A 14,304-nucleotide genomic window follows, 5' to 3' on the forward strand; every position below is an offset into this window, starting at 1 on the left:
GCCGTCATGACAAGCTTTTCGCACCGATCTTTTTGGTATGCTCATCATACAGCGTGTCTTGGGCATCTGAAACCTGGCGGATCCCATCCCTCGCCAGGTTTTTTTTAACAAGGTCAAGTTGTTAGCTCGACACTCAACCCAGGCACGGATGGAGAGCGTGCAAGGGAGCCGGCCGGATTCGAACCCGGGACCAAAGTCCAGCGCTGATGCCACTACGCCACCAGCCAGTTTAGACAGCATCTATGGAAAGGAATAAATATAGAACATTTCGGGCCAAAGCCTTTCATCAGGACTCACAGCCGGAAACTTTGGCTTTATTCCTCTCCATAGATGCTGCCTGACCTGCTGAGTTCCTCTGATATTTTGTGTGTGTGTTGCATGAGAAGTTTAACAGCTTGATTAGGTATGGTTGATTTGTACCCTAATCCCCTTCACCTACCCACGTAGGTCCCATACTCTTCCGCTCCCTGGCTACACTGGAACGGGAGGCGTTACACCGTTTGCAACATGAAAATCAGAGGAGTTTGTAAGGTAAGGGGGAAGTGAGGAGGCTACTATTAGTCTCTGTACTACAGCTGGCCACAGACTCTGCGGCTGTGACACTAATAAATGCCACCACATTCTGCTCTAAGCCTCTAAGCGTGTATAGATATTGCTGTGCTGGTAATGAACTGTCCCGAACTTATGGTGTGACTTCCACTGCAGGCTTCTCAGTGCCCTTTAACTGATACAGAAATGGCTTCACGTAGTGACCTCCAGCTTCAAGCGGCCTGACCCTCTCACAGAACTGAGATCTGTGGGCACATACTAAGGCAGTTAACCGTTGATGTTGAAACAGTTCTTCTAACACCCTGAGATCTCTGATTAGGTGGCATCCTTCTGCCTGGAGTGCAATGCCTGGCAAATCCCAGGCGCAGGCACAGAGCCAAGCCCTCCCTCAGCACGAATGGTCAGCTGCACTGAAAGGACAGCTTTGACAGCCATTGAGGCCCTGCCTTCAGGCCCACCTTCTTGAGAGGTGACTACTACTGAATGCTTGTAAATTCCTTGTAAAATCACACGAGCTGTTGAGACATCTTTTAAAAACTGCAAAAAAAAAGTTAAAACTGAAAATTATTGAGAAGTTGAAAGACTTATGAGCAATTGACAGCATAGAAACTACCACAGAATCGTAGCGTTATACCGAGCTGAAACAAGCCCTTTGGCCCACTCATACACTCTGACCAAGGTGCCAACCTGAGCTGCTCCCCTTGGCCTGCATTTGACCATTACCTTCTGAACCTTTCTTATCCAAATATCTTTTAAAAGACATAATTGTACCCACCCCCTACCACTGCCTCTGGCAGCTCATTCCATATACCACCACCTCAGAAAAACCTGCCCCTTCAGACTGTCTTCTTTCCCTCACATATTAAACCTATGTCCTTGAGTTTTTGGCTTGCGTACTCTGGGAAAAACACAGTACCCAACTACTTCTAAATGAAATTAAAAGCACTAATTATGTCCCTCCACGAGTTGATAACACCTTTCATTTCAATTGGGCTGCCGTCTTTCAGCTGGGAATCTACCTGCCCACTTAACAACACATACAAAATGCTGGAGCAGCTCAGCAGGTCAGGCAACATCTATGGAAGTAAATAAACAGTCAATGTTTCGGGCTGAGACCCTTCTTGAGGACTGAGAAGGAGGGGGGAAGACACTAGAATAAAAAGGTGGGGGGGTGGGAAGGAGGATTGCAAGAAGGCAATAGGTGAAGCCAGGTGAGCAGCAAAGGTTAAGACTGGAAAAGCAAGAATCTGACAGGAGAGGAGAAAGGGGAGAAGGAGGGGACCCAGGGGAAGGTGATAGGCAGGTGAGAAGAGGTAAAAGGCCCAGAGTGGGGAATAGAAGAGGAAGGGAGGGAAGGGGTTTTTTTTAAACTGGAAGGAGAAATCGATGTTCATGCCACCAGGTTGGAGGCTGCCCAGACGGTATATCAGGTGTTGCTCTTCCACCCTGAGGGTGGCCTCATCTTGGCACAGGAGGAGGCCACGGACCAACATGTTGGAACGGGAATGGGAATTGGGATTAAGATGTTAGGCCACCGGGAAGTTCTGCTTTTGGCGGATGGAGAGGAGGCGCCCGACGAAACGGTCCTCCAATTTACTACAGGTCTCACCAGTGTAGAGGAAGCTGCATTGAGAGCATCGGCATCACTGACAACTCCAGCAGATTTGCAGTGAAGTGTCGCCTCCGTTGTTTGTGACATATACACTCAAGTGACATGGACAAAGACATAAATGGGCTGGTTAGTAAGTCTGCAGATGACTGTTTGTACTTGGACAGGTACGTGGAGGGGAGAGGCCGAATGGGACTCGCTGGGTGGGCACCATTGTTGGCATGGATTGGTTGGGCCGTAGGGCCTAAATCTATGACTCCATGACACAAAAGTTGGTAGAGATGTAGATAGTGAAGAAGTTTGTGAAAGGATACAGTAAGGTGAAAATCTGATGGAGACAGGGGCATAGAAAAGCCAGGAGCTTAATCCAGATACATGTGAGGCATTGCAATTGCAAAGGTCAAATGCAAGGGATCAGGTAAGTGACAGGACCCTAAGGAGCATTGATCTACTGGGGGATCTTGGGGTATAAATTCATAGCTCATCCAAAGTAGCAACGTGAGTGGACAGGGCAGTAGAGAAGGCAAATGGCATACTTGCCTTCATCAGTCAAGGCAGCGAGTTTCAAAGTGAGGAAGGCACATTATAGCTGTATAAATGTTTAAGGGGCATTAGGCAGTGTCTATGGAGGAAAATGGACGGTCGATGTTTTGGGTTGAGAATCTTCATAACAACTGGAAAGCGGGGAGATGGCCAGTACGAAAAAGGTGGAGCAAGAGCTGAGAAATGCTAGCAAATGGCTTTAGCTTAAATGGGAATCTTGGTCAGTATTCCACCGATGGGCCGAAAGGTCTGCTTCCGTGCTACGTGACTATGGCGTTGGGAGATGGTCATTCACAGCAGATTACCTACCCAGTCATTATTTCAGATTGCTGTTTAGCAGTGGACAGTGTGTGAGGTGTCAATTCCCGTATTACAATGGTCACTACACCTCAGAGTTGTGAAGACCATGAAAGACTTGGCTAAATGCAGACCTTTTCCTCCAGGTTAAATCATCTCTACAAGGCATTTTCATTGTACTTGTCAATAGAGAGTGAATATAGAGACTCGTACAAGCACTCAGTTATCCTACATTGCTATTATGAAATGAGGTGGCAAATGCTAGATTTCAGCACTGCCTCCAAGAACTGGGGTCCTCCCAAAAATAAATAAAACGATCAGTGACAAAACTCATGACTGGTCCAGAATTAGGAGCGGGGCAGGGAATGTGGATGAGGGTAGAGATGGGCACACAGAAACAAGGAAGGATTCAGCCGATAGTCTGCACCTGTCTTCATGACACGTGACTCAATCATTTGAAATAATCAAGATAAATACTGCCAGTGATTTAATGCAAAATGAACACAATTGATCAAACAACTTTGAATTGAAAGAGCACAATAGAATTGAAGTATTCTCCATCATAATAACACCGCTCGTTATACAATCATTCCATGTGAGAAACTGTCTATATCCACAATGATTACTGACTGCAATTCCACTCAGCATCTGATGATGGTTTAAAAAAGTGACTGTATCCATAGGAACTGCTGTTCGAAGTCGTCCCTTGTCTCACTAGAAAGGCAGTGACTTTGCACAATGAAGCAATAACTAAGTTGTTTTTTTTTGTCCTCAGGATAGAATGCTTTTATTGCTCCATAGTTAGCCCTGAGAACTGTTGTGTCTCCTGAAATAATTGTTTCACACCTGACTGGCTCTCTGACCCACCTCAGAGGTTTCAGAATCAAACTACGTGGTGTTGGTCAGAGCAACGTACAGCTCAGATCAGATAAAGGCGGACCATCCTTTTACAACATTGCTGGGCCATTTGGGTTTTTGTGTTCCTGCCCTGCAATAGAGTAATTCATCGAGTGCAGTCTGAGCACCAGATCACGAACTGGTAAACCGGTCAGAAATCACATCTCAAGAAACTGGTCTTTGTTAAGCTGAGCAACAAGAGGCGCAGTTCCTAAAAGTAAGCTTGCAAGGAGGTCCAACTCTAGTTCCTTACCTACTCAATGATGCAAAGCAAATACACTGAGGCACTGAGGGTGAGAGCTGTACAACTGGGCAACAACAGAACTGGAGCTAACGAACATCTTCAGAAGGATGAATGTGGAAGTGAGGGACTGATTGAATAAATTAACATCTGCAGAGACAAATAGAACACCAAAAGGAGGTCATGGTTGGTGAAAGAGGTGCAGTTGAAGCAACATGGATATTACTTTTTGCCATGGTCCAGTACATAGACGATAGCTCAGCAGCTTTGAGGAGCCCAAGCAGTCAGTTCCCATAGTTTTGACTTTAATGTTGATTTGTGGTGAAGTTCTTTGCTGTGGCTTGTTAACTCAAAAACCATGTAAAGCATATTTTGAGGCATTAAAAAAAAATATTTTCTGTATCTAGATTCTCTAGATTACTTCTTAAATTGTTTTGGTTTAGGTTCTGTTTTACAGGTTCTGAAAATTTCTACACGTATTTAATAGGTCATGTCCAAGCTCATTGTCGCAGGCATTTCCTACCCAGGTATAAATGCCACAGAACTTAAGCTTTCTGCAGGAGCTCATATAATCACTGCACTGATGTAGGAAACACAGCAGTTATATTGTAATGGTTGGTTAATCTGTTGCTCTTTCAACATAGTTTCCTTAAGGGGAAACCTTACCTGACAAATCTATTGGAATTCTTTGAGAAAATAACAGGCAGGATAGACAAAGGAGAGTCAATGAATGTTGTTTACTTGGATTTTCAGAATCAGAATCAGAGTCAGGTTTACTATCACTGGGATGTGTCATGAAATTTGTTAACTAAGTAGCAGCAGTTCAATGCAATACATGATATAGAAGAAAGTAATAATAATAAAAAATAACTAATACATAAGAAGGCCTTTGACAAAGTGTTGCACATGAGGCTGCTAAACAAGTTGAGAACCCATGGTATTACAGGAAAGATACTAGCATGGCTAGGGGTTTGGCTGATTGACAGGAGGCAAAAAGTGGGAATAAAGGGAGCCTTTTCTGTTTGGCTGCCGGTGACTAGTGGTGCTCTGCAGGGGTCTGTGTTGGGATCACTTCTCTTTACATTATATGTCAATGATATGAATGATGGAATTGCTGCCTTTGTGGCCAAGTTCGCAGATTATAGAAAGATAGACTGAGGGGCAAGTAGTGTTGACGATGCAAGGAGGCTGCAGAAGGATTTAGACAGATTAGGAGAATGGGCAAAGAAGTGGGAGTTGAAACAAAGTCAGGAAGTGTATGGTCATGCACTTTGGTCGAAGAAACAAAAGCATAGACTATTTTCTAAGTGGACAGAAAATTCAAAAATCCAAAGTGCAAAGGGACTTGGGAGTTCTTGTGTGGGATTCCCTAAAGGTTAACTTGCAGGTTGAATCAGTAGTGAGGAAGGCAAATGCCATGTTAGCATTCATTTCGAGGGAAATAGAATATAAAAGTAAGGATGTAAAGATGTAGCTAGTGAGGCCTCACTTGGAGTAATGTGAGCAGTTTTGGGATCTTTATCTAAGAAAGGATTGGAGGGTGCTCAGAGGATGTTCACGAGAATTGCCCACGACAGTAAGCTTGGGACATGTACTATTTCTCCAGGAATGAAAGGGCTATTATATGAGGAGTGTTTGTTGACTGTGGGCCTGTTCTTACTGGAATTTTGAATATTAAGAGGGGAACTCATTGAAACCTATCAAATGTTGAAAGGCCTAGATAGAGTGGATGTGACCAGAGGGCACAGTCTCAGAATAGAGGGATATCCATCTAGAACAGAGATGAGGAGGAATTTCTTTAGCCAGAGGGTGGTGAATCATTGGAATTTGTTGCCACAGGCTGCTGTGGAGGCCAGGTCATTGGGTGTATTTAAGGCAGGATTAGTCAGGGCGTGAAAGGTTATGGGGAGAAGACAGGAGTATCGGTTGGGAGGAAAAATGGATCAGCCATAATGAAATGATGGAGCAGATTCGACAGGCCAAATGGACTAATTCTGTTCCTAGCTCTTATTGGCTTTTGCGATATTGGTTGGTCTATAATTACAATTGAATGCTTCCTGCACCAAGTTGGACAGGGTGGTAGGGGGTTATCCCCTTGAACTTCCTTTCCGTCTATCATGCAGGGAGTAAAAAGACAGAATGCATCAGACCTTAAATTTTGTTAACTTTGCCGCCGGTTGCAAAATGCATCAGAACATCTTGGCTAGTTAAGGAACTCCTCAGTTAGCCTGCCATGTCCAGTCTGCAATATTACCGTGGCTTCATTTGGATCTGTGCAACTTCGCTTTTTCAGTCAGGAATCCAAGCCTTTATTTGTATGCAGGGCTGCTTCCATAATCCAACACAACCAGGAGAGTACGCACCTCAGGAAAAAGGCAGCCATCACATCCTCTTCTGAGATCAGTACGGGGTTAGCCTAGCTACTCAGCTGGTGAAACTGAACCCCAGCCTGAGCCAATGGTGATACTCAGACATACGTTACCATGCTATTCTCATGATGCAGATCCCACGTGCCCGGAAAAATTGGTGACCTGATTAACTCTAAGAGAGGCCACAGATATCTGAGTCTTCTAGTCGTTGCGTGAAGATGCAATCCATTGAGAACCTATAAACGTTACTGCAGAAGAGCTTCAAAAAACAGACTTTCATTTATATAGCACCTCCGCTCTCTTTGGATGTAACAAATTGCTTTGAAGTCAATATTGTTATTGCTACTGCTCTGATGTAATAAAAACAGAGCATCAAACTAAGAGACAGCAAAGAATACAAACGACTTGATAAGACAATAAAAGGAAAATGCAGAGAAGCTAAAGACAGATGGCTAAATGAGAAATGCTCAGAGACAGAAGGGCTACAAACCCATAACCCTGGAACAAAGTTGATGAACAGTAAGATTAAAGAACTAACGGGGAAATTACCTTGCTCGGCAAGTGGATGCATCAAGGCAAAAGATGGCAGGTTAATTATGAATAAAGGGAAAATCCTAAACAGATGGACAGAATATATAAAAGAACCTTTTGAAGACCAAAGAGGAAAAAAACCGAACATAAAGGAGAATCTTGAAGGACCTAGCATTCTAAAATCGGAAATTCGAGCAGTCGTAAATAAAACAAAACATAACAGAGCAACTGGTCCAGACAACATCACTGTTGAAATGATACTGGCCTTAGAAGATTTTGGAATAGAGAAAATAACAGAAATAGCAAATGAAATCTATGATCATGGGGAGATACCTGATGATTTAAGTAAATCAGTGTTCATTACACTTCCAAAGAAAGAGGGAGCAACAGAACGTGAGTTACATCGTACAATAAGCCTGATGAGCCACGTGGCAAAAATTATTCTCAGAGTAATCATGATGAAAGCAGGACGCTGCATAAAACCAGAAATCAGTAAAGAACAATGTGGCTTTGTGGAAAACACTGGAACCAGAAATGCAATTTTCATGCTACGGATGATCTGTGAACGAGCCATCCAGGTACAAAAAGACATCTACCTATGTTTCATTGACTATACATAAGCTTTTGACACTGTCAGACAGCAAGATCTTCTGGAAATGCTTCAAGATCTTGACATAGATGGGAAAGATATAGGTTTCTTAAGAAACTTATACTGGGACCAGACAATATCCATCAGAATAGAAGGAGAAGTGAGTGAGTATGTGAATATCATGAGAGGAGTCAGGCAAGGTTGTGTCTTTTCACCAGACTTATTCAATCTGTAGAGTGAAAATATCTTGAGAAGTATCAAAGACATCAAAGGATTCACAATTGGAGGCCATAATATAAATAACATCAGATATGCTGATGACATTGTACTAATAGCTGACTCAGAAACAAAACTTCAAGAGCTGCTCACTATAGTGGCAGCAGAAAGTAATCGCAGAGGCCTCTCAATCAACACCAAGAAGACAGAAAGCATGGTCATCTCCAGAAAGACAAACATCCCACAATGTGTGATCAAGATCAGAAATACAAACATCAAACAAGTCAACAAATTCAAATATCTTGGCAGCCTAATAACAAGTAATGGCAGCTGCGACACAGATATCAAATACAGAATAGCAATGGCGAAAGAAGCTTTCCAAAAAATGAAGACCATATTAACAGACAGAAAGATGAGCACGTACACTAAAAACAGAATACTGCAGTGCTACATTTATTCCATCCTGACTTATGGAAGTGAATGCTGGACCATTTCTCCAGCAATGGAAAAGAGACTAGAAGCAGCTGAATTATGGTTCTACAGGAGAATGTTAAAAATATCATGGACCACACACACATCAAATGAAGAAATTCTCAGAAGAGCCCAAGCAGTTCGATCACTCATACCAATAATAAGAGAAAAACAACTCAGATTCCTAGGACACATCATGCAGAAAGATGAACTAGAAAAACTCATATTCTCTGAAAAGATTGAGAGGAGCAAACCTAGAGAAGACCTCAGCTTATATACATCAAAAGCATAGCCAGGTGGCTACATATCGAGGAAATGGAAGTCATCCAAAAAACGAAGGATAGATCTATATGGAAAACCATGGTCACCAACGTCTGCATCAGATATGGTACCTAGACAGACAGACAGACTGCTCTGATGATGAAAAAGCAGAAGTTCATTTATTGAAAAATAACACACAGCAATGCAAAAATGAACAGATTGTTGTTTTATAGAGGTGGTATTGATGGATCAGTACTCTCTAGCTCCGTGGGAGAATGTCGATGCTTTCCATCAATGCCAGTACTGCGTGTTTCTCAATTATCTGTTCGGCAGCCTTGTAAGGGAGCCACGATTTCAGGGAAACATTTCCAGGAGACAACTCATGTCTCAAAGCTTGCTTAACACATTTCTACAACCCTTTAGAAAAACAGATCCTTTGAATGCATCCAGGAACAATAGTTCAAAACTGGACATAATTATCACTAATCTATTTGCAGGAATAGTACATTATTCATGTGAAATAGAACAATTTACTGTGCAGGTGAGAAGAAAGAAAATTACTATTCTGAAGATATATCTCCTCCGTGGCTATGAGCTTCGCAAACAGTATCATTCCAAGCTAACTCCAGACAACCTGATGAACATTATATCAGCATGGATTAGGGTTAGGAACAAGTACCTCATCTACAATGGCGAAGGTTGGAGGCCTGGAACTTGAGTGTCAACAGCATTTGGTGAATTGGGGCTGAGGGTGTGAAAAGGGCTGATAGTTTGGAGTCTGGAGTTTGGAAGGGGTCAAAAAGTTGGCGGATGGGGTTTGAGGTGGATTAGCAGATCTATGTCTGGTGGGTAAACTGAACCTGAGGTCTCAATAAAATGTTGGATTGATACATAGGGTGAAGGGTGGCTGTACATGCAGCACTGGGGTCATCAGTTGAAGTTTAGCATGCGTCGTGATTTTTGAGGAGAAAAAGGGGCCTTCAGAACAGGCACAGGCAAGCGGAGGGTTTGCAGATTTTGGTCTAGGAGCTGGGAGCAATGGATGTTCACATAGAAAGGGAGACATTAGGGGTGTGATGAGTTCTCTGCAGGAATGTGGCCAGTTAAATTAAAGGGGACTTAACTGCACCAGTGACAGGCTCGGATGTGCTTAGCAAGGCAGCCCTTCAATCACGCTGCGACAGATTATGCCGCAAAACGGAAAGCTCCATAATCCTCTGTGTGCCCAGCAAGGACACAAAGCATAGACAAATGACTTCTAGTCATACCTATGTCATGTGTTGCAGGAGTAATTATGTCCTCTGATGCTGGTAACTGGCACAGCATGGAAGGCTATCGAGTCTGCAAAATGAGTTAGCACAGATGGGTACCTGATAGTCAATTGATACTTGGGGCAGCACGGTAGCATAGTGGTTAGCACAACGATTTACAGTACAGGAACCCGGGTTCAATTCCCACCACTGTCTGTAAGGAGTTTGTACATTGTCCCCATGACCGTGTGAGTTTCCTCCGGGTGCTCCTGTTTCCTCCCACAGTTCAAAGACGTATCAGTTGATAGGTTAATTGGTCATTGCAAATTGTCCCATGATTATCCTGGGATTAAATTGGGGGCGTTGCTGGCTGGTGTGGCTCGAAGGGCCAGAAAGGCCTGTTCCACACTGTATCTCAATAAGTATTAAATTAAAAACATAGGCAGCAAAGAAGAAACTTATTCAAACTGTTCTCCTGAAACCAACATTAATAAACCTTTTTTGCTTGAGATCTGCTTAATTCACTAGCTGGTGCACTTGCAGGTAGCAAAGGGGTATATTTCTCATTTTTTGTTTCTTGTTTCTTGCCGTTATTTCTAAATATTCTTATTACTTTTTTTTTCAAGATAACGCCCAGCTGTGGTCTCCGTTAAGGATAAAGAGGGGAGTTAGGGATTAGGGACAGGGATGTGGAGGAGTTAGAGGTCAAGCTTCCACTCTGTGCTCCGTTTCTGAAGGCCAGTGACAGGGATGGGTGACGAAAACACTCGCATCTGAGGCTTCCCTCCTCGGTTCATGGCCAGCAATGTTAGCATCACTGTTCTGCCCCCTGCTCCATGGCTAGCAATGTGGGCATCACTGCTCTGCCCCCTGCTCCATGGCCAGGGATGTGGGCATCACTGCTCTGCCCCCTACTCCATGGCCAGGGATGTGAGCATCACTGCTCTGCCCCCTACTCCATGGCCAGGGATGTGGGCATCACTACTCTGCTCCCTGCTCCATGGCCAGGGATGTGGGCATCACTACTCTGCTCCCTGCTCCATGGCCAGGGATGTGGGCATCACTACTCTGCTCCCTGCTCCATGGCCAGGGATGTGGGCATCACTACTCTGCTCCCTGCTCCATGGCCAGGGATGTGAGCATCACTGCTCTGCCCCCTGCTCCATGGCCAGGGATGTGGGCATCACTGCGCTGCTCCCTGCTCCATGGTCAGTGATGTGGGCACAGCTACTCTGCTCCCTGCTCCATGGCCAGCGGTATGGGTATAGTATGAGGAACATCTAGAGCTTATGTCTCCACTTAACGCTTGAAGGCCAGTTTCGTTGATGGGTGACGGAAGACACCTGTGGATGTTGGGCCGTCCCGAGTTCCTGGGATTGAATGTCCATGTGAGCAAGCTGAACAGGTGTAGATCAGTCAGTGTGCCTGGGATTCAGAGTTCTGTCATTATTTTGTCTAGGGGTTGGTGCTGAGGATCAGAGCCCAATGATCAATCAGAAATTCGGAAGTCAAAGCCAAATGGCCGGAGCCTGGAGACCTGCCCTGGAATTAGAGAACTGTCCGTGTGTGTGGATGTGCTGGAGGAAGGAAAGCGGCTTGTCTTGCTATGGTTGTTTTGCTTCTTGTTCTGCTGAACACGGGGGGCATGTTATGTTGACGCTGGGATGTGTGGCGACATTAGCAGACTGCCCCCAGTGTGTTGGTTCATAACGCAAACGGTGTATTTCGCTGAGGGTTTCGGTGTGCACGCGATAAGTAAATCTGAATCTGAGTCAGGGTGGAAGTACTGGGCCGAGGGGCTGATTTGCACATCGTACGATGATGGCTCTATTTAAGGAAGAAACCGAAGGTGAAGTCAAGGAGGAGATTTGTCTTTTAAAACCTTCTAACATCTTAAGTTTGACAGGGATACACTGAACAGCCAGTCTTGTGAGAACGAGACCTGCTAACAATTGGGAGGTCATCACTGGATGTTGACATGGGAAAAGGGGGGTGGAGGTGGAATATCAGCCTACTGTTGAAGCAGCAGCAGGTGTACACTGGATGTCCAAGTTGGGGAAGAGTCCCCTGTGGATTGTTGAAACCCTGTGATTTAGGTTGGGGGCGGGTTCCAAATGAGGATCAGGATCCCAAATTCATTTCTCTGAGGTATGTCACCAGGTGAGGAATTTGTGATGTAGAATGGCAATAGGTACAGTGATGGAGGGCAGGCCTTGGTAAATCAATAGGAACAGTTTGGAGCTATGATTTGAGCCTAGGCCAGAAATACTCTGGATCAGAACTGTGATTGGCTCTTCTCAATACCAGGAGAAAGGACAAGACGAGGAGCACAACATGGCTCAGGTTTGTAGCCAGTACCAGGAATATAATTACGGGCCAGGGTCAGAGTTAGCCTTATGAACAAATGGACTCTTCTCTGTGGTAGAAGCAAGTTGTCCTCATTTCTGAGTAATTCCCAAAGAACACGAACAGGAGTACGTATATCGTTGAATGACAACTAAACTTGTCAGTCAACCAAACGTGTACTCCACATCACAGTAGCGTAGTGGTTAGCACAACACTATTACGGCTCGGGGCGTTTGGACTCGGGAGTTCAATTCCAGCGCTATCTGTAAGGAGTTAGTACGTTATCCCCGCGACCGCATGGGTTTCCTCCAGGTGCTCCAGTTTTCTCCCACAGTCGAAAGACGTACCAGTTGGTCGGTCAGTTGGTCATTGTAAATTGTTCTGTGATTAGGCTGGTGTCAAACTGGTGGGATACTGAACGGCACAGCTCGCTGGGCCAGAAAGGCCCGTTCCACGCTGCGTCTCCAAAGAAACATAAATTAATAAACTTGAGCTTGAGTAATATCATACTCAGATTTAGAGTTTGGATCAGTGTTGAGTCCAAAGTCAGGATCAAAGATGGGGTCAGATTTCAGGGAAAGTCCTAGGGCAGCAAAGTTCTGAAACAAGGTATTGTAGGAAGACAAGAGGGAAGAATCAAGCACAAATGAATGGATCTCCCAAGCCGTTGTGATAAGTTAGAATAGATAATGGTCCTGCTACACTAAGCACAAATTGTTGCCTGAGCCACTGACTTGCGACGATTGCCATAAACCCCGAGTACTTTAGGAGTAATATATTTTACATCATCAATTCCATGACTCTCTTTATTCCCATGGAAACAGTAAATCAGTAGACTCAGTTACAATTAAATATTTACATTTCACAATGCAGCAAAGGAAATCTCTTATCTTTTAAAAACTAAAATATGAAACAAACTACTTTTGGAAATGGGAAGGGGGAGGGAGGCTGCATGAACTGCCAGTAGCAGTGGTGGAGAGTGAAGGGATTGCATCAATTGAAATAGCAGATCAGTAGGAGGCTATTCAGCCCCAGAGGCTAATCTGACATTCTGTTCGATCATTTCCCATCTGCGTGTTTCATCTCCGTTTGCTTTACTGATGTCATGGCTAATATTAACTCTGTCAGAATTTCCGATATCCCAAGATCCATAGCCTTTTGGGAAAAGTAACTGATTTCCACCAGTTTCTGCCTGACTTCACTCCTTAATATTGAGCTCCAAATTTAAGGAATTTCACTGCAAGGCAGCCTGGAGGTGTTAGTTTGTGGGCTGCTTCTGTGAAAGGGGGCGACCTTCATCAACTTGGTCTTGTGTGAGATGTGTGCAATGTGGAAGGCAATCCAGTTCTTAGTCAGGTCCAGGCAAGAGGGAGCTGGAGGTGGTGATGAGTTCCAAATGGAGCAATTTGATGATGTTTTCTGGCGAGAGGGTTAGTTTTTAGGGAGTTGTGTGATCAGTCAGTGGAAAATAGGGTTAGGCCAAGATTATGGCCCTAGTAGGGTTCAGAGGTGATGGAATGGGGTTGGGAAGAAGAACTGTGGACCCATCTGTGCAGTGTTAGGCTGGGATTTGGAAATCAAAATAACTGCAGGTACCAGAAATCCGAAATTAAAACCAAACCAACCTGGAAACATTCAATAGTTTGTAGAGAGGGTTCATGTTTCAAGTCAAAGCCCTTTTGTCAGAATTGCCAAAGTTGTGATGCAGGGTCCTCAGCCTAAAGCATTAATTATTTCTCTCTCCACAGATGCTGTCTGGCTTGCTGAGTGTTTCCAGCAGTTCTGTTTCCCTTGTTAGACTGGGACTGGTTGAGGAAGGTCACTTTTACACCAGGTAAAAGTATTGAGTAGAACTGCAGGGAGCAGCCTGCAACAAGTTGCCACAAGTTGTCACCAGCACACTTGAAAATGGCCCCTGCCGAGTGCCCCAGGGATTGTGTGCAACATTTCAATGTGAATGAAAAGTCCAAGGGGTTGAGTGCAGAGCTGAGTTTCACCTCATTGGACACCATTATGCCTGGGTCATCCAAAAGATGCACAGAGCGAACAGGAATCTAAAATCAAGAAATTCAGAATCCACAGTGTAAGTCCTAGATTTTCTTTCATGTTTTGTTTTTCAATAAAGATTATACCAT

At 44.3% G+C, this 14,304-nt stretch overlaps 1 protein-coding gene across 1 annotated transcript in view; it reads right to left on the bottom strand.

Moving 5' to 3' along the window:
* The window catches only part of rasa4 (RAS p21 protein activator 4), a 283,641-nt gene that overhangs the window by 200,773 nt on the left and 68,564 nt on the right, over positions 1-14,304 (bottom strand). The window lies entirely within an intron of this gene.

Source organism: Mobula hypostoma, chromosome 23 (assembly GCF_963921235.1).
Source record: "Mobula hypostoma chromosome 23, sMobHyp1.1, whole genome shotgun sequence".
NCBI classification, from domain to species: domain Eukaryota; kingdom Metazoa; phylum Chordata; class Chondrichthyes; order Myliobatiformes; family Myliobatidae; genus Mobula; species Mobula hypostoma.